Below are 24,606 nucleotides of genomic sequence, written 5' to 3'. Positions count from 1 at the left end.
GCGCGAGTGCTACTCTAAACCTTTTAATGTAAATCACATTTAAATACAATTCCTTGGACTGTGATATTTTGAAATAAGAATAAAACATAGATACATAGATTTGCTGCCATTTTGAAGTGAATTGTACCAATTCTGTTCATGTAAGCCGACTCACGGGCAACAGACGACTAACGGCATCGCGTGGTCAGGCTCGCTGATTTGGTTGAGTCATGTCATTCATCTTATCTCAGTTGTTCAACATGTCAGTAATTAACTGGACTGTCACGGACCGCAGTCATATTGCTGCATGTGGTCTTACAAATCAAACACAGAATCACACAATCCACCACAAAGGACAAAATCTTGTACAGAGTTAAGACTATTTTATTCATTTCACCTTTAAATACACACATAGATGCGGTTGTTCAGACAAGAATGAAGAATCAAGAGGCATTACCCGGGCTCTGGCAACATTTTCTCTTTCGTCAGCACCCCTCTGAAAACAAACAAAATACAAATTGATGAAATCTGTCTGTTACATATAGTTAAAACTCTAAACTACAGCAAACCTGTATTTTATTTCGAGCATGTGAACTGTTTCTTTCTTGAAAAGACATGTCATAGATTTGCTAAAGATATACTGTCATATGCAGAACTGGATTCCACTGTAAATAACGTTTCTTGTTTGCGAAAACAGCTATGTAAGAACGTTGTATAACTTTATGGAACACTGTTACTACAGGCTGGCGTGCCGCGAGCGAGACACACGTATGTAAATATATTGACCACTGTCCACTTGTCGATTGTACATCCCCACCTACGAAGCGTCGTCTGATGTGGGCATATTTGTGACGATGAAAGTAATAATTAATACATTTGACCTGAAATCTGCAAGATGAACGGACTGGAAGATGATTAAAGTGTTAATGTGTTTCTTGAAAACTTGCATTGTGTCAAGTGTATGGTGCGTATGCATTACTAGATATACCTGCAGATACTATATATATAGATCTAATTGACGCTGACTTCTTTTGTTAAAATAAATACACAAATAAACAATCACTTTGAAACACTGATACAACGAATCCATTGATTTATTGTGGACAGACTGTAATTATTAAAACTTAAAGGCCAATGAATGTGGCATGTCTTAATTCTTGGTCTCTGTATATGATTGTTCCCAGATGAAAGAGTGAGTGAGTGAGTGAGTGACAGACTGAGTGCACGAGTATGGTTTTATTCGACTTTCAGCAAAATTTCAGCAATATGACAATGGGGAACCAGAAATGGGCTTCGTACATTGCACCCCTACCCTACCCTAGCCTACCGACCATGTTCCTAGATGACCATATAAGCAAACATTTTACCCTTAAAACAAACTCTTGTCTGTTCGCAATTCCGATTGTGGTGGTGTTCATTTTAACATCTATTTAATAAAATGAAATACAGAATACAAGTACGGCGATGCACACACACCAAGTGATCATAGAGGGCAATTTTTTTTTTTTTTACCTTATATATTCCATACTGTAAAAAATCAAGCAATCGGTCTTCAGTTTCAGAGCAGCCATTTAAAACGGAAATTATCGAAATTTCAAAGCCATGTTGGACCCTTAAAGAACCTTGTGCTGCTTGGAAACGTCTTTGCTTGTATTAGTTATACTATTACTTGGACAGCTGAATGTGACAGACCTACATACTCGAGTGCACACAAGCAGCTTGTTTTAAGGTGGTCCTCTTGTAACAGCTGGTGATATCACCAACTTCCTAACTGCGTCAAACTGACAAATCCTTGACAATTCATTTCATTTCATTGTTGTTTGGAGTCTGAACATCCACAGCATACATCGAGCGGGTCAGGATGTACAGGCTTTAAGTACAACATGTACACATTGTCAAAACCGCATGTACAGGCCTGTGGTGCCAAAAGTACAATCTGTAAGTATTGGAAGACTGGATATACAGTGTGTCAGAAGCGGAAATTTATTCTTCCAACACCGGAAGTAGAATTCGTCAGAACCAGAAGTAGATTTCCTCAGAGCCGGAAGTAGATTTCGTCAGAACAGGAAGTTGACTATTTCAATGCCGGAAGTACAATTCGTCAATACCGGAAGTAGAATTCGTCAGAACCGGGAGTAGATTTCGTCAGAACAGGAAGTTGACTTTTCCAATACCGGAAGTAGAATTCGTCAGGACCGGGAGTAGCATTCGTCAATACCGGAAGTAGAATTCGTCGATACCGGAAGTAGAATTCGCCGATACCGGAAGTAGAATTCGTCAGAACCGGAAGTAGAATTCGTTGATACCGGAAGTAGAATTTGCTCAGTACAGGCTGTCGAGACTGATACTACCAGATTACAGGCTGTACGTACAAGACAAAGGCTTTTAGTGCCAGATATACAGTCTGTCAGTACCGGATGGACATGCTCATATACCAGATACACAGAATATAAGTACCGGAAGTAAAGCTAGGCACTCAATACCAGTTGTACAGGCTGTACTGGATGTATAGGATTTCAGTACCGGATGTTCAGGATTTAAGTATTGGAGAGTCACTAACAGAAAATAAGTGCCAGATTCACAAGCTGTAAGTACAAGATGTACAAACTCTAAGTACTGGATATACAGTCTGTAAGAACCTCATGTACTGAAGTAAGTAACAGATTTACAGGGTTTAAGTACCTGATGTTCAGACTGTAAGTACTGGAGGTACAGAAGGTACAGTACCGGATTTACATTAGCTCTAAGTACCAGGTGTACAGACTGTAAGTACAAGATGTACATGTTTTAGTACAGGATGTACAGTACTGGATGTACAGGACGTCAGTTATTGAAGTGCCCACTGTCAGTACAAAAAGTACCAAGTGTAGGAACCGGATGTACAGCTTTTTAGTACCAGATGAACAGGGTATAAGCATGGGAATTACAAGAAATCAGTACTGGATGTACAGGTTTTAAGTGTCGGATGTACAGGTTTTCAGTCATAAATGCTAATCAGGAACTCAAAATTGGTTGAGTATTTTCAAACTACTTGTTTAATGAAAGTCACCAAGAAACAAACAAAAGAACCTCATTAATCCAAATGATGCAATTCAGGAAATTCTCAAAGTTACTCATGCCATTCACAACATGACTGGACACATCTCAAACACTCTCAATGTAAACAAAGAACTCAAGATTAAAATCATGTTGTGAGAGTAATCATTTTCTTTAACTAGAATACTCCAAGAGTCTCAGTTTAACATTGTTTATCACTCAACTGGTAATAACCCTGTGAGTGAGTGAGTGAGTGAGCGAGTGAGTTTATTCCAGCATGTAACAGTGTGACAATTTCAGTCTTGCTGTCATTTCAGAGTGAAAAGCATAGGAGCTTGCACAAAAATTATGTCTTCTGGCCAAGATGCAGTTTGTGCACATATTGGCCTCCTCTTTCCACTACTCCATTTTGGATCAGATAACCTGTCCACAGTCAAACTGCTGTGAACATCAGACTTTATTCTTTCCTGTGCAGAAAAGACCATTTACATTCTGTTGAACTAATAGGCAACACAAGCATGATTTTCACAAGGTGTAAGATGTTCCCAAAGTCGGTTTTGCAAGGAGGATATCCTTGGTGAGGAGGATATGGTATAAGTGAGAATATGACATCAGAAGATTTTGAAATCTTGACTTCAGTTCCTGCACACAAATATCAACTGCATGATCAATGCATCTGCCAAGTTCAGCCTTGCTTTTGTCTGGATCACCAGTAATTGCAATTCCGTCAGAGTTCTGTTCTCTGTCTTCAATAAACAGCTGCTCTTTCATATTATCATATTGTTACAAGGTACTCACTCAGACTGCAGTAGGCAGAAGAGATCATACTTTTGCAACTTCAAACTTTTATCTTGTGGGAAAATTTTAAGGCCCTGTTAATGTGTCCAAAATCAGTCACCAGACTTCCTTCCTTTCTACCCTGTAGGAAAAGTCTCAAGGGCTTGTCAGTGCGTGGGACACACCCTTTTACCTATGGCGGGTGTGCAGGAGTAAAACCTGGCTGCCATCTCTTCTCCAATCTGTTTCAGCTTGATTTTACTTTTGGGACGTAAATCATATGTTTTCCAAAGCAAATGTCAGCAGTCTGTTACATCAAAAACCATTTGGCATTTCTTTTATAATTTCAAAAGAGCAAGTTCAAGTCTGTGTGCCATACAATGAAAGTCAATCAGATATGGCATAACGTGACTCACCTATGAAGCTACAATATTTCCACAACCAAGACAAATTGAGGCACCATCTGCACAGAAACCCATAAATTTCTCCTGGAAGTTATCTTGACTGCCATTTGACAATGCACTTTAAGAGCTTGGAAAATCCCATCAGCATAAGACTGTTCTTTCACCATTTTCAACAACTGCAACCAAAATCTCTGAAGTACAATTCGTCACCATCAGAAGTAGAATATGCCGACAAACTGCAGTAGAATGTCTTAGCACCGAAAGTACAATCTGTCAGCACTGGAAGTAAGTAAACTTTTGTCAGCACCAGAAGTAACATTATGTCAGCACCAGCGAAAGTAGAATTTGTCAGCACCAGAAGTACAATTTATCTGCATTTGAAGTACAATATCAGCACTGGAAGTACAGGTGGTACATACCAGTAGTACACGTGGTACACACTGGTGGTACGTACTGGTAGTACAAGTGGTATGTATCCAAAGTATAGGTTGTACGTACTGGTAGTACAGGTGTTATGTACCGGAAGTACAGGTGGTACACGTAGTACGTACCGGAAGTACAGGTGGTACAGGTAGTATGTATCGGAAGTACAGGTGGTATGTACCGCAAGTACAGTTGGTACAGGTGGTATGTTTCTTTTTGTGGAAGAAGAGCTGAAAGTGATGTAAATGTTAGGAGTGAGTGAGTGAGTGAGAGTGAGTGAGAGAGACAATGAGTTCCAGATGCATCAGCATATTGTGGTTCTTACTGGGATACAAGCTTGGTTGTTAACCTAATACTTGTTTCTTACTCTTGCTTCAGGTGGCAGAAATGAAGCAAGTGAAGTGCAGTGAAAACAGAATGAAACTTAGCTATCAGCTGAAGTTTGAAATCTGAATTGTACAAACTGACATACTTGGTTTATTTAAAGCAACACTGATCCGAAGCAATTTCTGTGCTTGTTTTATCTCTTGAGTACCTGGATGATATCTTAGAATTCTAGGCTGGGTTTTGATTACTGCAGTGTAGGAAAGATGCAGAAAAGCTAGCCTCTCCACAGGACTGGCAGGTCACAGTTTTTACCAGTCATGCAAAATTCAACCGTCTCGGATGGTGGGACTGGTTATCTTTACTTCACAGGTACATGGATGATATTCAACCATTCATGGCTGAGTTTTGATTTCTGTGGTGCCACTCGCAAGCTCAGTTGGTGGTATGAGGATGTGGATATCCTTACATTGAACAACAGGGATGGCACAGAGTTTAGACTGGAAAATAATTAGAAAATGTGGTCCTCTTCATAACACATTAACATTTTCATCTTCAACATCACGATAAACACATCTGCCATTGGTAAATAAGAATTGAAAGAAACTGCAGTCAATGTATGTCTTTAAATTTTTGTTTTAGAATTCTAGCATAATTAGTATCCTAATATATTTTATGTGCTTTGGAACCTCAAAAGTACAAAAGAACAACTATTATCTACAGGGGTGCTGGTTTCCAACCCTGATGACTGTACTCTACCTCCCTTTAAGACCGACTGACTACAGTAGAGGGGTGGCTTGTGTCCAGCACTGACAACAGTACTCTACCTCCCTTTAAGACCTCCCAGTACAGTCCCGAGTACTGTACACTCTCGGTCTTAATGGCAGGTAGAGCAGTGTAGTCAGTGATGGACACCAGCCTCCCCCGTTCTGTACCTTGTCAGTGCTAGAGGAAGGTAGAGTACAGTGGTCAGTTTTGAACACCAGCCACCCCTGTACTCTACCTTCCTCGAAGACTGACAAAGCACAGTACTGGGGAAGCTGGTGTCGATCACGGACTAGTTAGCTCCACCTGCCATTAAGACTGACAGTGTACAGTATAAGGGTGGTTGGTTGTCCAAAAATGACCAATGCACTCTACCTCCCTATAAGACCAACAGTGTAAATCTAAGGGTGAATGGTGTCCAACACTCACTAGTGTACCCCACATTCCTTTAAGACAGACAGTCTAGAGTACAGGAGTGGCTGGTATGCAACACTGACCAGCGTACTCCACATCCCTTTGAGACAGACAATGCACAGTACAGGGGTGGCTGGTATGCAACACTGACCAGGTACTCCACATCCCTTTGAGACAGACAATGCACAGTACAGGGGTGGCTGGTATGCAACACTGACCAGCGTACTCCACATCCCTTTGAGACAGACAATGCACAGTACAGGGGTGGCTGGTGTACAACACTGACCAGCGTACTCCACATCCCTTTGAGACAGACAATGCACAGTACAGGGGTGGCTGGTATGCAACACTGACCAGCGTACTCCACATCCCTTTGAGACAGACAATGCACAGTACAGGGGTGGCTGGTATGCAACACTGACCAGCGTACTCCACATCCCTTTGAGACAGACAATGCACAGTACAGGGGTGGCTGGTATGCAACACTGACCAGCGTACTCCACATCCCTTTGAGACAGACAATGCACAGTACAGGGGTGGCTGGTGTACAACACTGACCAGCGTACTCCACATCCCTTTGAGACAGACAATGCACAGTACAGGGGTGGCTGGTATGCAACACTGACTGGCGTACTCCACATCCCTTTGAGACAGACAATGCACAGTACAGGGGTGGCTGGTATGCAACACTGACCACTGCACTCTACCTCCCTATAAGACCAACAGTGTAAATCCAAGGGTGAATGGTGTCCACGCTCACTAGTGTACCCATCACTTTAAGACACACAGTGTAAAGTGCAGGGGTGGCTGGTTTCCAACACTGACCAATATAGTGGTCACTGGTACAGATAAGGGATAATACTGAGAAGTTATAACATGCGCTGGTGACATTTTTAGTAAATGGAATATTTACGGAGACATGCCAACCCTATTTCAGACCCTGTAAAATTAGTATTTTGGCCAAATGTCACTGCACTACATAAACCCTACTGCCACATTTCAATATGACCACAACATATGGTATTCTCTTTTAAAATTACTAGAGATTAACATTCTTGTCTCACTGCCATGAGATAACGGACTTCTGCTGCATCAAGCAACACCAGGGAGAGTTCCACATCTGATATAAATCAACAGTAGACTATGAATATACGTTAGTTCCGCTGCTACTGACAGGAAACTGTTGCCTATATATATGTTTAAAGTGGAGCCTCCCTTATCCAGAAACCTGCTTACAGAGATCAGGGTGGTGGGGTTCAACAGCAGGGACAGGAGTGGGAGGTTTTATTTTCACACTGCCTTCAGGCAATATCCCAGCAATATCTAGGTAGGAACACCAGACATGAACTTCACACATTGTACCCATGTATGGAATCAAAACCCGTTGTAACAGCTCAGAATAGCCCCCTACCAGATTATACCCTGAGGTAAACCATAGGCTACCCTGGTTTATACCTTGGGGTATTCTGGACAAGGCCAAAGTATACCCAGACTGTACCCCCAAAAAATTATGTTGACAATTCACTCAATACGAGTGTGTGATTCTGGGCAGTGGTCTTGGTGTTGTTTAGAGGTACTTGTAGGTGCATTTCATTTACCTTACTGCGTAATACTCTAATGGGAGATAACTGGGGTGAGTAGAGCTGGCAATCGAAGCAAGAAAAAAAGACTCAGAGATGAACAAGAGTCAAGCGACCATAGAGACCTTACTTACTAGCAAACAAATCAAGTCAACCCGTTTGTTCAATCCTATCTGCAAAAATAGTCGAAGGAATTTGTCTGCTGCATTATGCCTGATCCTTTCAAAGAACATTTATTTCAGAAGATCAACTGACTTGACCGCCCCTTGACAGCACCTGCCACTTCCGCATCCAGAACCACAGGCAATGGCATTTGCTACTTCCGCTGCATCTGTGAAGGCCTGACGGCATCTGAGACCGAGTTGTTCAGCATGTGAACAATAACATTAATGACGAACAAAAACATTTCCCCTACAAAACTAGATTTAGTCTGCTGGAAATATGTAACTTTTGAGCTTTCTTAACCAGATAATACTAATAATTCAATCGGCTATTTACTATAATTCTTTCAAACGCTCTAAACTTATAAACATATTCGCATTTTCTAAAAAATCAGAGTTTTTAACAGACAAATCAGAGAGTGATTTTGTATTCGAAAATCAGAGTAACTCCTCCAAAATCATAGTGGTTGGCATCTCTGTACCTGCGACAGCCTCTGAACTAAGCCGAACAACCACTGGAACACTCAACCTGTTGCAGGGTCATTACCTTAGACACCCTCAGAACACAGCTGGACCACCACACAAACACTCAACCTGTTTCGGATCAAGTAATTTCCTATGAAAAGGGTCCTTTTGCCAACAATTCTTTGAAGCATTTACAAGTAAACATCTTTACTGACCTGAGTGACACTGTAGTGCTACCTAGTCTAACATGGTGGCTGCTCTCTGCATCTCAGAAGACAAACATATTCATAATCACACAAACATATTCATAATCATGATTGTTTTTATTATTACAGAAAAGAATTTATGTCTTTTTTACATGATTGTTTCCCTGCAATAATTATATATGCTGTCACTCAGTTACCCAGGCCTATGGCCCCCAGTCTTAGGCACAGATGATTCACAATGCTGCATGACATATAAGCACCCCAAAGGGAGCCTACTCTTCCACCAAATGTTCTAAATTACCTCCCCCTTGTCTACTGCTCAGATACAAATAAATCCCCTGTTGCATTATTCAAAAACATTAAGGAAACTGATCAACTACATTTGGCTGATAAACAGTAGTCTATGATGTTTTAATGAAAACCATATAAATGACAAACTGGAAAATTCTTTTTCAGAATAAGTCCTCCTTGGGGGATATACAAGCATTATAATGTCCTGTTTAAATCCTCCGACAGTTGAAACTATATGTTTCAATAAAAAGCAATAAAATATTTGCAAAACAAACAAGAATCCGCAGAAGATGACATATCCCTCCGGCCCAACATATCTGAAAGGGCAAATGATATGACAGTTACTTCATGTGTTTTCAGACTAAGTTTGTATCATTTCCATGGAAATCATGAAAAATATAAATGCCATATCTCTGTAAACAGTAAAGACACCATTTCCAGATCGGCCTCATATATCTGCCAAGATCTGTTGAAAGATATCAAATGGTTTTCGAGTTTTCCACGGAAACCGGGACAAATATAAGTGCCCAAACTCTGTGTCTACCTCACATATTTTGAGGAATGATATTAAGAAGTTTTCAAGCTGTGCTCAGAAAATGGAGCCCATTTTACAGATTATGTATGTATCAGTTTCCATGTAAACCAAGAAAAATGAAAATGGATAACAGGATCACAGGAAATGTCAACAGTTATTGATCCTTACATATCTGCTAACAGAAATAATTTCTGCAGAAAGGTATGCTCACAACTTGAATATACAATGAGACCCTGGATACCCAGAAAAATTCCTTTTAGTGTAAATTTTCCAGATAACTGGATTTTTTCGTTTTTGTACACATCATGGAAAATTCAAAATGTTCATGATCTTTACTAATTGAATATACAGATGCATATTAGGCCTTAACTGAATGTCTTAAGACCTTTTTGCACACGGTGCAACCTCAGGTAATAAATAAACTTGTGGCACCAGACAAGAACACGTTGCGTCTGATTACTTAGAACACCATAGTTAAAACATACTCTGATAAGATAACTTCAGTTTACTTCACAAAATTTTATGTCATGAACTACAATGGCCTCTCTTTACTTTGCCTCCACCTTATATTGCCTACACCTTATCTCGCCTACACCTTATCTCGCCTACACCTTATATCGCCTACAATAAACATAATGTCATATACTGTCACCCCTTTTAGGAGAATGGTAAAGAACATATTTAGAGAACAGAGATTATTCAAATTTGGTTGAGCATTGCCTGTTTTCAACCCTCTCATGGTGCACCCCAAATGGTTGAGTCCATTACTTTATGGGTGAGACAGCATTTACATAATGTTCACTGGTGTGTAAACTTGTCTCAATAAGGGTGTAGGTGATATAAGCTGTAGGCGATATGAGGGCAAACCGCTACAATACTCAGTTAATGTCTGTGTAGACATGCGAGTCACTAATCAAGACAATGCCTTATCATTCTGTATTTCAACTGAAATCTGGTGTTTGGAGAGCAAACTATTAGCATGTATTTATTGTGGCTATTCCAACAAATACAGAAATTTACATTTCTGAACACTGGGAGAATATGGTTGCTGACAGTGGTCACACTTTGGGATTTTGTGAAGGGACAGCACGTGGGTTCAGCGACAGGGACAGGAGTAAGTGGTTTCAGTTTTATCTCGCTTTTAGCAATATCCCAACAATATCATGGCAGGAACACTAGTCATGAGCTTCACATTGTACCCATATAGGGAATTAAACCAAGGACTTCTTCAATACTGAAAGGGATGACTGCCTCCTCCCATAACACGGCTCCTAACTCCACACATGATGTGAAAAGCATGTCACTCCAATAGCAAGGCACACTGACCCTAAGACATAAAGTGGGTGCCCTACCCATACCATGGTGCTCTAACCCTAAGACACTGAAAGGGGTGTCCCACACATACCATCAGACCATAACCCAAAAAGGGTTGACTCTGAAAGGGGTGCTCCACCCATACATGACACCCTAACCCTAAGACTCTGTAAGGGGTGTCCCACCCATACCATGGTCCTCTGACCCTAAGAGTCTGTAATGGGTGTTCCACCCATACCATGGTGCTCTAACCCTAAGACTCTGTAAGGTGTGTCCCACTCATACCATGCCAGCCTAACCCTAAGACTCTGTAAGGGGTATCCCATCCATACCATGATAGCTTAAACCTAAGATTCTGTAAGTGGTGTCCCACCCATAACGTGCCAGCCTTACCCTAAGGCTGTGCCTCCCATGAGCGTGAAAAGGGTGCCTCACTCATACCATTGCACCCTGGCCCGAAGACTCTGAAAGGGGTCTTCCACCATGTTATGGCACCCTAAACCTAAGAGTCTGTAAGGGGTCCCATCCATTCCATGGTAGCCTAAACCTAAGCCTCTGTAAGGGGTATCCCATCCATATCATGGTAGCCTAAACCTAAGACTCTGTAAGGGGTGTCCCATCCATACCATGGTAGCCTAACCCCAAGATCTCAGAAAGTGCTGTCCTTCTCATAGCCGGGAACCCTAACCATTATAGGGGTGTCCCACCCATACCATGGCACCCGGTGCTCCCCGACTGTTGTGTTATGCCAACAATTAAGTGCTTGGAATGAAGGAAGTGACTGTGAGACTTCACATTCATTCCTGTAGTATTTCAGTCAGAGGATTGGAATCTGAATTTTAAGCTCTTAATATTCAGGCTATGACAAAGAGCCTTGACTTATACCCCGAAACTGAAATGAAGAAATTCATCCAGGACAATTTTGCTTGGTCAGTTGTTGTTCATGGTCAGCCACATTGACAAAAGTGCTGAAAGCGTCGATGTAAGATTCTCTTAGCTCAGTCACTAGATTTGGTTTCAAACAATGACATCTTAGATCTTAAACAGCATCTCTATCCTACTGGCTGTCGGTACAATTATTAGCCTAGGATACAACCTCTGGTACATTTGACACTGTCAGAACACAGGTGGACAACCACTGGAACACTCAACCTGTTGCATGGGCATTACCTGAGACACCCTCAAGACATGGCTAGGCAACCACTGGAACACTCAACCTGTTGCAGGGACATTACCTGAGACACCCTCAGTACACAGCTAGACAACCACTGAAACACAAAACTTGTCACTGGGTCATCATCCTCACATCATGCTAACAAACAAATCAAGTAAATTCCTGTGCAAAGGAATGTTTTACCAAAAAATGTAAAAGTACTCAATTCCTTGAACTAGTGGGAGTATACAAAATGCTAGTTACTCCTTAAGAAATGCAATTACTTATACATAAACAGACATGGGTGCATATTTCCAAATGCTTGAAAAAATATCTGAAGCTCTGCTATATCATGTCAAACTGGGAAAATTCTAACATACCATCTGAACTCATGAAGCAACATGATCAACTCAAAGAAACATGTCATTTTGGGGTAAGGAAGGATCTCCCCAGGGTGGGGGAGGATGTGTTACCCGGGTCAATCTACATGGTCACCTGGGGGAGGATCTGTCATCTGGGGGATGATGTGTCACCTGAGAGAATGTGGCATATGGGTGAATCTACATGTTTAACTGATCATGAGAGAGGGGGTCACTGTCATCTACGAGAATGTGGCTGTATCTACATGGTGACCAGGGGCAGGAGGTCCCTGTTATCCCAGGAGAAGAATATTCCACCTGGGTTAGGGAGTCCCTGTCATCTTGGGGAAGAATGTGTCAGCTGGAGAGGGGGTTCTTTTTATCTGGGTGGTCACCTGGAGTAGGGGGTCCCTTTGATCTAGGGGGGAAATGTGTCAGCTGAGGAGGGAGTCCATGTCATCTGCAGCGAGGGTGTGTCACATAGGGAAGGGGCCATCTCATCTGAGGGGAGGGTGTCTCATCTTGGGCAGGAGTCCCTGTCATCTGCTGGGAGGGTGTGTCAGCAGGGGGAGGGGTCCCTGTCATCTGGAAGAGTTGTACGTCGGCTGGGGAAGGGGTCCCTGTCATCTGGGGGGAGAGTGTGTCAGCAGGGGAAGGGGTCCATGTACTCTGGGGGGAGGGTGTGGCAGTTGGAGAGGGCTCCCTATCATTTGGGGGAGGGTGTGTTACATGGTAAAATCTACATGGCAACCTGGGGTAGGGAAAACCTCTCACTTGGATGGGGCTAGGTGATGGTCCCTCTCATCTAGGGGAGGGGAGAATGTGTCCCCTGCAAGAATGCATCACCTGAATAAATCTACAAGGTCCCCCAGGGAAGGGTTTTGATTGATGTCATCTGGGAGAGGATGTGTCACCTGGGTAAATCTGCACTATCACCTTAAGTGGGATGAAGATCTACCATGCGTGCGTGTCTGTGCGTCTGCAAGATGTGTCACCTGAAATGGGGAGTGGCAGCACCAGAATGGGGAAGGGGATCTGTGATCTTTGGGGTAGATGTGTACACTAAGAGGGAGGGGGATCTGTCATGTTGGGGGTAGATATTTCACCTGAAGGGGGAGGGGGATCTGTCATTTGGAGGGGTAGATGTGTCATGTGAAAGATGAGGGGCAGAATTTTACCTCAACCAACAAACACTGGGATGCCCACCTCTTAGTTTAAACGGTTCTTGAGGATACTTCAAGGGTCCTAGGAACTAACAGAAAGAAATAGAGAAATGTGTGTTTTGATAATTTCTTCAGAATGGTGGGTGATTCTGACCATCGTATTTTCACCCTGTAAAATCTGGGTAACATAGCGACGAATCGATAGTGAGACACAATACTGCGACATGGTGACACGATATGGTGATAAAGTGATATGGCCACAAGTGAAATATTGATACGAAGACATGAAATGACAAAAAACTAGACACAACATTTCGATAACAAGACACGAAATGGCGATAACACGAGACAAACTGGTGATAAAATGACACGAAACGACGATATTGCCCTGTAGCAATACTGTGATAATGCGAAAAGGATAATGCAATATAGAGAGTCCACACAGAGATATCGCGACATAACGATATAAGATATGATGATTCAGCAATACTGCGATAAAACAAAATTGTGATAATGCAAAATGGTGATTTTACGATATGGCGATTAAGCAATAAATTCATCGTTATATCCGTTTGTCTGGTACGTGCATATGTATGCGTGTGTAATGTGTCCATGTTGTATTTGAATTAGTACGGTAAGAGCTTTAGTCAGAAAGCAAACACTTTCTAGGGATTTCCTGTAATGATAATATTCGGTATGCAATAGTAATCTTTAATGCATGCAAAGCATGCATATGGTGCTACTGTGTAACTCATCGTCTGAATCATCAAAATGCAGCAACAACCGAATAATATATACAGAAAAAAACACAAATGTTCGCCAAAGCACCAAAAAGAAAGAGCATAAAATGGTGGAGTGGTTATTACTATTAAGACATGATCTCTTACCATCTGGGTAACTTCAGTGTCATATTACCACTAACTATAAAGCACAATGGAACAACATTGACACATCAGAATTATTGTTCCATCCATAAGGGCAAAATATTACACTAAATGTAGAAATGTTTACTGGTTTTCTTTAAATGGTCATTAGGAGTGTTGGATGTTGCCAACGTTTTTGTAATGCAATATACGTTGGCGTACTGTAATATGTAATACATTGTGAAAGTGGAACACATGGTTCAATGTAATGAAATTACTGTTTCCTTTCTTTCGAAACAATGCCACTGGCCATTGCCAGGACTCAGGTATGATTGTACAAGGGATCAATAAACATGTCTCCAAAATGAATGCTTCGCTCTGATGTTTAGAACTCAAGAAAACCACCATTTAGGTTTGTTTATCCTCACAAGCGCCAGTACCAATCTATTTGTTTCATTCATACGGCTTAAGAGTCACGATAGTACAGTTATATGACACTACGTCCTAGTTTCAGTTTGGACATGATGATTTGGAAAAAGCCTCAGGTAAAATTAAAGTATTTATAGCTCTGGAAATGAGAGTGTAATTAGTAAGGTATAAAATAAATTCAGACAATGATTCTGCCTATTTACAGATTCATCCAGATTATTTGAGCCATGTATGACTGATGGAAGGAGAGATTTATAGTGTTATACAAGTCTAGTTCTTTTTGTTTTGACTGTCTTGAGCACCTTATCTTGTGGACCTTATATTGTTAATTACTCTGGTGTTAAGCCATGTACCTTCTTATAAAAAATATATAATTTATGATTCTTTCTTCTTTGAAAAAGAGATAGTTTACTAGTTTCTTCATCATTTTTTATGACTGAAACCAATGATGGTCTCACTTGTAATACGAAGAGCATCAAGGTGTAATCTTTCTAGTACTAATTCTTGTTCATGAGTTTACTAATCCTTAATGAAGTCACAGTAGTCAAAGATAGGAAGGATGAATGATATACACAGCCTTTCTAAGCCGTTTCTGTTTAGTTTATATTTAAGACTCCAAAAGCAATTTATTATAGGACTAGTTTTTTTACTAGCTATTTGATTTGCATATCCCATTTACCATTGTTCTGAAATAATAGTCCTACATGTTTATGATAGTCAACTTCTTTCATTATACGTCATCCATCATTAAATCCCTTTTTGCACTAGGTATTACCTTTCTGTGAATAGCATACCCACTCTTTTTTGGGACTTAATGACACCTGCCATTCATTTTCTCATTCAGATAAATTAGCAAGCCCATTGTTCAATATTCTTCGGTGGGGCTACCTGAGTCTATTATTATGTAATGATATAAAGGAAATACAAATGTTATTAGTAGTTTTGGCTACATCACGAAAATGACCGATCATATCTGGAGAACCAGTTCACGAAAAGTGTACCGCAATATATAGCACTGTGAAGTTCGAATTGCAATATACTGGTTAAGCATTATTATAATGCCCACAAATTTTTCATTGTTCTTTCAAATGATCGTGTAAGCTACAACCAAAGTGAGAAAGTGTTAACTTGCCAAGTAAAAGATACGCTCCTGCTTTTTAAAAAAGATATTAAACATTGCAGTTCAACATTTTTTAGAACTGGGTAAACTGCCATGCCATTTTGGGATGTACATAGTTCATGTCCTTTAAGGCCCATAACAAATGGTTTATTAACATCGGTAGCGTGTACACGTGTTGTAACTGAATACACATGAGCGTTATTTAAGCCCCATCAGCAACTGGGGTGAGTTTTAAAACTTTTCGTTCAAACATGATAATACTAGAATGCACATGTAAAGCATACATAAAGCAGGACGATGTGCTGTGAACGCCTGGCACATTGAGGTATACTAGTATATTTCAAAATTCTGAACTGATGTAAAAGATGACATTACCACTAAACATTAACATGACACGACAAGACGCAGACTTTTGGAAAATGGAAAATCAAATACAGATGCGGTGATCAGTATCTGAACATGAAATGCTCACAACAAAGTCTGTTTGACCACTACAACATTTTTTCAAACAGGACATTCTACAAATCACCCTTCATATATTGTGTTGACCAAATCTACCAAAGCTATCATGAATCTGATTTCCATCCCATTCTATTGGACCACTGCACCATTACTAGAAAATACCTTTATTCTGTAATATCTGATACAGACTCTTACCACTACAGAACAGCCAGACCTAAAACCCTTGACACACCAATCAGTTACCAACTACCTGAATTATCAGGTAACCATCCTCCATAATCTCCAGGGAATACATTCCGATAACTCTCCACTTTACCCTGGATGCATCTACGGCTCTGATGGTTTTGGAAATTTTAACTTTGAATTGTACATTTATATACTTGTGCTATGTCATGATTCGCACTTCTCTCTCTTGCTTTGTCACTGATTGGAACAAATTCATTCATTCCACTCCAGGTCGAAGCAAGAGAGACAAGTGCAAATCATGAGATGGATGGCTTTTTATCCGATGTAGTGTCTGCTCTGGGAAGAAGAGCATGCCAATCACAACTCACTTTTGCTTCTGAAATTATCAAAGTTTTGTGGCTGTAGCCACTCATCGTTGGCACTGGCAAGCTCAGTTGTAATGGTGGCTTAGCTGATAGGCTCCTGTGATACTGGACAGCAAGCAAGGATAGCTAAAAAAAGTATCAGGCCGAGTCACAGATGCATCCAGGGTATGGTGGAGGTTTATCGGAATGTATACCCTGGAGATTATCGAGGACCTCATATATATTAACTTAACAGTGTAGCTGTCCACTTTACCATTTCCAACAAATACCTCTGATCTGAAGTTGTGCACGCTCCCTTTAAAGACCATGACAACCAAACATATCCATGCTGACATGCATCTGGCCTCTAAACTGATCTATTTGACGTTTTCCCCAAGCATGTCTTAAATCTGAGCCTGAACAAGTACAAGACACCCTGTAATCAAAATCTACCCCAGAAATGACATAGACCACTGGACCATAGATGATTTGACAACCTGACCTATTTTCTGGCCATTCACATTAAACACGAATCTTGGTCTGCCTCTGCTGTGATCCTGAGTCTCATATCTGCTACACCCATGGCCCTGTGATGGTGATCAAAGATCCTTGGCAACCCTAAAGTTGTGAAAAAATGGCTAAAAACAAGACTACAAGGTCACTGACTTCATCCACATTTCTCAGGACTGATAACCATGACATCAATCACTTGTCTGGTGCACATTCCAGTATTCGTAGAGTGCTGTCATACAGCTGGAATATTGCTGAATGTACTCTCTATATCCAAACATGAAGAACTATCTTCATGACATCAATCACTAGATTCTAATACTCATATACTGCTTTCATGTAGCTGGAATATTGCTGAATGCATGCATCCATATCCAAACAAGGACATCTATGACCATGACATCAATCACTTGATTGTCTGGTGCAGTTTCCAGTATTCATACATTGCTGTCATGTAGCTGGAATATTGCTGCATGCATGCTTCTTATTATGTTCATGACATCGATCACTCGATTATCTGGTGCAGCTTCCAGTATTCATAGAGTGCTGTCATACAGCTGGAATATTGCTGAATGTATGTCTCTATATCCAAACATGGAGACCTATCTTCATGACATCAATCACTAGAATCAAATATTCATACACTGCTGTCATGTAGCTGGAATATTGCTGGATGCATGTCTATATCCAAACATGGAGACCTAACTTCACGACATCAATCACTAGATTCTAGTATTCATACACTGCTGTCATGTAGCTGGACTATTGCTGAATGCATGCTTCTATATATAAACCTGGAGACATATGTTCATGACATCGATCACTTGATTATCTGATGCAGCTTCCAGTATTCATACATGGCTGTCACATAGCTTGAATACTGCTGAATGCAGCCCAAGTGCCATGTACCCAGCACAGAGGTGCTGGATTCAGCTGACCAAGGTCTGCGTACAAAATCTAGAAGACCACTTTAAGCGAATTCCTACAAATCTGAAGCTTCACAAAGCAGCCCCAAGATTCCCTAAATCTACCCTTCACTATTAAGTATCATGATACAAAGGCCACACTAACATACTGAACAAAACTTTTAACATGAACCAGAAATTTGTGACCAAAACCTAGTAACACAGCCTGGGGACAAGGTTAATGAAAATATATCACAAACATTTAAACAGTTTATCAACAGACAAAAAAATATATATCTATGGAATAAAAAATAGCTAATCCCAAAACTAAGTACTGACAGTAAACTGCATAAAACCCATATTTTGTTCCACATTGTCCACTTTAGTAAACTGGAACTGGATGCAAAAAACTTAATTTCTAATACAAACCTGGACTTAGTATCAGGTATCCTTGAACTTCTTAATCTAGTACTCGGAATGAATCTCATCTCTGCTGGAACCATGGACCTATCAAACATCATCCAGATATCACGTTAACTAATCACTACTACAAGATAAACTACTTGGAAAGCAGACCAAGGATTTAGAACATTTAAGTAAATTTACTGGTTATACACTTAAAATCTCATTCAATTAGGAAGAAACTAACCCTAATTTGTATATCTAAGTAAATCTTGACCAAATCTCACAAGCTAAACCAGGAATTAAAGATTATTTTGAGATTTATGTTGCTCTCATCAGAACATTTACCTCAGCTGTAACAGAATTAAGTAGTAGTCTAAATAACACACCGTCAGTCAAGCATGGGATACTAGAAGAAATGTTCTATCAAATAATGGACAAATCAAAGACGTAAGGTAACATGCTTAAAAGTAAGAATGAAAATCTTCCTGCAACCTATTGTTGTTGCACTAAATGGACTGGGTGGTCAGGAACCATGTCACTGAATAATCTCAGATGTGTGAACACTAGATTATCTGGTGCAGACCTAACTATTTATGAACTGCAGTCAGAGTAATGGTGAGGGCAGTCTAAACAAACAAATATGTTTGTTCTAATCTAGTTAAGGGTAAAGTGGAAACCATCACTATTTATCATTACAGGAACACCATATCTGTTACATCACCTGTACTCCCTCATACCTCATCTTCATGGTTCTTGCTCTAAGGGTGGTCATCTGGGTGGATCTGGACATTTGGGTGCATCAGCCATCTGAGTGGATCTGGACATTTGGGTGCATCAGCCATCTGAGTGGATCTGGTAATATGGGTGGATTTGGTTATCTGGTAGATCCAGTCACCTGGGTGGATGTGTCATCTGTGAGGATCTGTCATGTGGGATATAAGGTAGGGACACCTTGGTGGATCTGTGATCCAGCTCGATCAGTCTTTTGAATGGATCTGGACATCCATAAGGTTCTGACATGAGGGTGGATCTTGACATAAGGGTGGATCTGTCATCTAGGCATCTGGATGAATCTGGACAGATCTGCCATGTGGGTGGATCTGGACATGATGGTGCATCTGACAGTGATTTTGTCATCTGGAAGAATCTGTAATCTGAGTGGATCTGTCATCTGTGAGGATCTATGATGTGGGTGGATCTGTGATCTGGGCGGATGTAAACATCCGAATGAAAAAGAATAAAACCAGTCAAGAGTGGAAGCCAAATTATTAAACAGCTGAACTCTAAACTGACTTACAAATAGAGAGGACTACGGAAAGAGTTAACTGGACCTTGTAGCATGTTTTAGCAAAAATACAAACCCATAGCTATAACATATGTACTTTAAGGTCACATGCAACCAAAAAATCAAACATAATTAAATCACAATTATCACTTTTTCATGAATCATAATATACATTGCTGTTTGTGAAAAAGCAAATAAACAAAATTATAAGCATATAATCATGATCCAAAAGTGCAGTATTTTGTACTTGGGCTTACTTCCCTTGAAACAAACCCCACGGGACACCGAACCCAGTCGTAGCGGGTGGGTGTGCCCTCAACTGTAACCACAGCTTCCGAGCAGCTGGTTCATTTGCTGGTATGCTGAGGGCTCATTGAGTGTACAGAAAGATGGGCATTTTATAAGCATAGTGAGTCACAAGAAAGTAAGATTCTTCATGGATAACAATTTCTTTTATCATTATTATTATTTTAAGTATTCTTGTATAGCGCACAAATCAAACTGCATGGCAATTTCACAAGGCGCTAGGTATTTTTCCCTCGATCACCGGATGTCAGTCTCAACAGTACATCGTATTTCAATCTCAACTCCCTGGGGAGTATACAACTATTTATTGTGGCTCTCTCATCCTAACGAGGTACCCATTTGACAGCTGGGTGGACTGGGACACATAGTCACAGCACTTTGTCCAAGTTTACTGCATGTTGCTGTACCCGCAACTAGGTGTATGCACGTGTTCATGTGGCCACCATCTGGTCATATACCAACGGATTTGTGGGTTCTTTTAAGTGCACAGGATTGTGTACTGTACACTAGGGGTTGTGACAACACTGAAAGAGTCTGCAGACAAAGTTGACTCCAAGTTTTTTTTACACCCGGTCACAGGTGGGCTCGATCCCGAAACCTCAACCTCGCTGGATCACTAGCCTGGCGCCTTAGCCAGCTCGCCCACCATGCCCCATGTACTTGATACGTCGTTTCAGTATGGATTTATATACCTTTGTCAAGCAAAATCACATACACTAAAAAAATGTTATTATCCATAAAGAATGCATATAGAGATGTTGGGTCTTGTAAATACATGTTCTCTGAATTTGTGTTCGATCCAATCAAAAATCATCTCAGTAGAGATGGTTAACTACTCCTTGGCTTCGTACAAAGCAAGACTTGAAACTGACAAAAGTTTGCACCAGTTTCTGTCAGATCCAGTCATCCGAGAAAAATGGATGTAGTTTGTTTGCAACTCACAGACACAAAAAACATGTCATGTGTATAAGTATCACAAGGGTCAAATTACATAATGTGGCAGAGATGGGACTCGGGTGCACGAGTCATAAATCAATTTATTTTACTTATGGCGTATAGCCTGATAGGTGTTAAGTTCAAATTGCATGTGGTCAATAATTGAAGCTATGTATTGCCTATTGTCTTTAGCAGACAGACAGGCAGATATATAGGTGTCAATAAACCAGACATTGAGCTTTCTCTGTGACAGAGACTGCTTACCACAATCTACAAGTGTGTTTATGTAACAAGTAGATTATTTACTTGTTTGTGTACACAACCAAGATTAGACTATACTCATGGACTCATACGCCGGGCACGCATACTGTTTCAAGCTCCGCTAACTTTCTCGTTGCGCATGTGTTATGGGTGCAGTGCAGACAGCTGTTGAAAACACTTTTTCCCTTAGCACTGGGGGAAAGTTAGTGAATCATGGGAACTCTGATTTCGCAGGCTTTCTTTTCATTGCGCTTTTTTAAACTTTATAAGTTGAACTGGCATTTTTTATGAGTGCATACCGAAAGGTATTAGAATGTGAAAAGTTGTGTTTTACGTTGCATGTGACCTTTAAGTTTAAATGTTACTGTCAATAAACATCCTCTCTCTTTTTCACTGCTTGACTATTTCTAGTTAACACCTCTTATCCAAAACAAAGGCAGTCTATTAGCAAAATCTGTAGGGTCACAAAACAGTTGTTTTGAACACACAACCCCTTCAGTAATCCCTTCAGTCTAAACCTAAGAGAATCTCATAACTGTGCAATCTGTCCTGATCAACCGACCTAATCAATACCTTCAGCCTCTAGCTAAATACGTAACCCCTATGGCATCCTGTCATCTAAATCTACCCAAGCTACAAACTGTACACAGTCTATTTCATCACGTGACAATTCCACAGAATACCTTGTGAACTGGAGCTACTCAAACTGCACAGCTCAAGAAAAGGACCGTATTTGCATACTCAATAAAAATTACATTTCTTCAATCAATTACAAATCTGGAAGTACAAAAAATGCATAACAAACACTGAAAACTTAATAGGTCTGTAACACCTTGTGTACTTTATTCATATAATTAAAGTGGCTTGCGAATGATAATTCATCAACAAGAGCGTTAGCAAATGTTCAGCGATGCCTGTGTATACATAAACTTTTATAGAGGTAGCCCCTATCTGGAGTTTACTCTAGTGGTCATGTGACTTTCATGTCAAGTGTTTAAAAATGGTTGCCAATTATTTGGTAATATAAGAATTATTAAAAACTATGGTCCTTTCAGAAGCAATTATGCTAACATACTTAGAAGTGTTAATTATCCAATAAGCACAAGACACTCTGTGCAGTAGTACACAATTCTCCAAACTAGCAGAAGTATACAAGATCTTAGTTACTCCTCAAAATATGCAATTATTCAAGTATAAACAGACATGCGAGTCCATAAACAATTGCTCTGGAGCTCTGGACAAACTGAAGACAAAATACTATCCAACACTGCCATTGCTATCTTGAAGCTATGATCAACAGAAGCTACACACACCACCTTGAAGACATCTTGTAATCTGAATCTAAGCACGCCTGCATGTAATCTGGCCTCTATACACAGTACTTCATGACTTCCAGAGATTACCTTTAACCTGGAGCTACACACACCACCCTGAATACACCCTGTAATCCGAATACACCCCAGCTAGCATGTATCTGGCCACTATACACAGTACTTCATGACTTCCAGAGGTTACCTTTAACCTGAAGCTGCACACAAACCACCCTTAAGACATCCAGCAATCTAAAACTAAACCACCCTGAAGACACCCTGTAATCTGAATCTACCCAAGTTAGCATGTATCTGGCCTCTATACACAGTTTACTTCATGACTTTCAGAGAATAACTTTAAACTTAGCTCGACAAACCATCTTGAACACACCCTGTAATCTAAATCTACCCCAGCTAGCATGTATCTGGCCACTATGCATCGTTTACATCATGACTTCCAGAGAGTACCTTTATCCTGAAGCTACACAAACCACCCTCAAGACATGGCGCCACCTGAATCTAACCCCGCTAGCATGTATTTGCCCTCTATACATTGTTTACTTGATGACTTTCAGAGAATATGTTTTACTTGAGCTACAAGTAGGATGTATCTGGGTTCTATACAGTCTACTTTGTGACTTTCAGAGAACAAAATTAACCTGAAGCTACACCAACCACCCTGAAGACACCCCTGACTATAAATCTATCCCAGCTAGCATGTATCTGGCCTCTGTACACACCATACTTAATGACTTGCAGAGAATACCTTTAACCTGAAACTACAAAAACCAACCTAAAGATACCCTGCAAATCTGAATCTACACCAGTTAGCATGCATCTGGCCTCTATATCAATACTCTCCTTCATGACTTTCAGATGATAAGTTTAAACTGAACTACACAAACCATCTTGAAGACACCCTGTAATCTGAATGTACCCCAGCTAGCATGTATCTGATCTATATAAACAGTCACCTTAATGATTTCTAGAGAATACCTTTAACCTGGAGCAACACAAACCACCTTAAACACATCCTGTAACCTCAATCTACCCAAGGTAGCATGACTACTTCAGGACTTCCAGAGAATAAGTTTAAACTCAGCTAGACAAACCTCCATGAAGACACACTGTAATCTGAATCAACCCAAACTAGTATTTGTCCTGCCTTTATACACAGCCTGTGTCATGATTCCAAGAGAATACATGTACCTTTAACCCAAGCTACACAAACCACCCTGAAGACATGGCATCATCAGAATCTACCCCACCTAAGATGTATCTGGTTTCTATACAGTCAACCTCCAGAGAATAAACCTGAAGTTACACCAATCACCCTGAAGACACCCTGCAAATCTGAATATACCAGTTACCATGTATCTGACCTCTATACATAGTCTACTCCATGACTTCCAAAGAATAACTTTAAACTTAGCTCACCAAACCACCTTGATCACACCCTGTAATCTAAATCTACACCAGCTAGCATGTATCTGGCCTCTATGCACAGCCTACTTCATGACTTCCAGACAGTATCTTTAACCTGAAGGTACACAAATCACCCTGATACACCCAGTAATCTGAATGTAAATGTGTTACAATGTATCTGGCGTCTATTAGTATACACAGTCTACATGTTCTCTTCCAAAGAATATCTTTAACCAGGAGCTACACAGACCACCCTGAAGGCACCCTGTAATCTAAATCTACCACAGTTAGTGTGTATCTGGCCTCTATACACAGTCTACTTCAAGACTTCCAGAGACTTCCTTTAACCTGTACAGTCTCTCTGACCACTTGACCATTTCTACAGCATTAATGGGAAGCTACACAAAATCTACCCCTGCTAGCATGTATCTGGACACTGTATAGTCTATTTGACCATTTAACCATTTCTACAGCATTAATGGAAAGCTACACAAAATATACCCCTGCTAG

General features: G+C 40.5%; 1 long non-coding RNA gene across 2 annotated transcripts; it reads right to left on the bottom strand.

Annotated features, from left to right (window-relative positions):
- Positions 1 to 348: 348 nt before the first annotated feature.
- LOC137269801 (uncharacterized) lies at positions 349 to 24,606 on the bottom strand. Of its 2 annotated transcripts, none has more exons than XR_010955069.1 (3): positions 19,295 to 24,606; positions 18,594 to 18,675; positions 349 to 473 (listed from the first exon to the last, which is right to left on the bottom strand). It is a non-coding gene; the product is annotated as an uncharacterized lncRNA (long non-coding RNA). The 2 variants fall into 2 exon arrangements; XR_010955070.1 differs by having other exon boundaries at positions 19,311 to 24,606.

Source organism: Haliotis asinina, unplaced genomic scaffold (genome assembly GCF_037392515.1).
Source record: "Haliotis asinina isolate JCU_RB_2024 unplaced genomic scaffold, JCU_Hal_asi_v2 scaffold_17, whole genome shotgun sequence".
Lineage (NCBI taxonomy): Eukaryota > Metazoa > Mollusca > Gastropoda > Lepetellida > Haliotidae > Haliotis > Haliotis asinina.
This window is presented reverse-complemented; position numbering and strand designations above follow the sequence as displayed.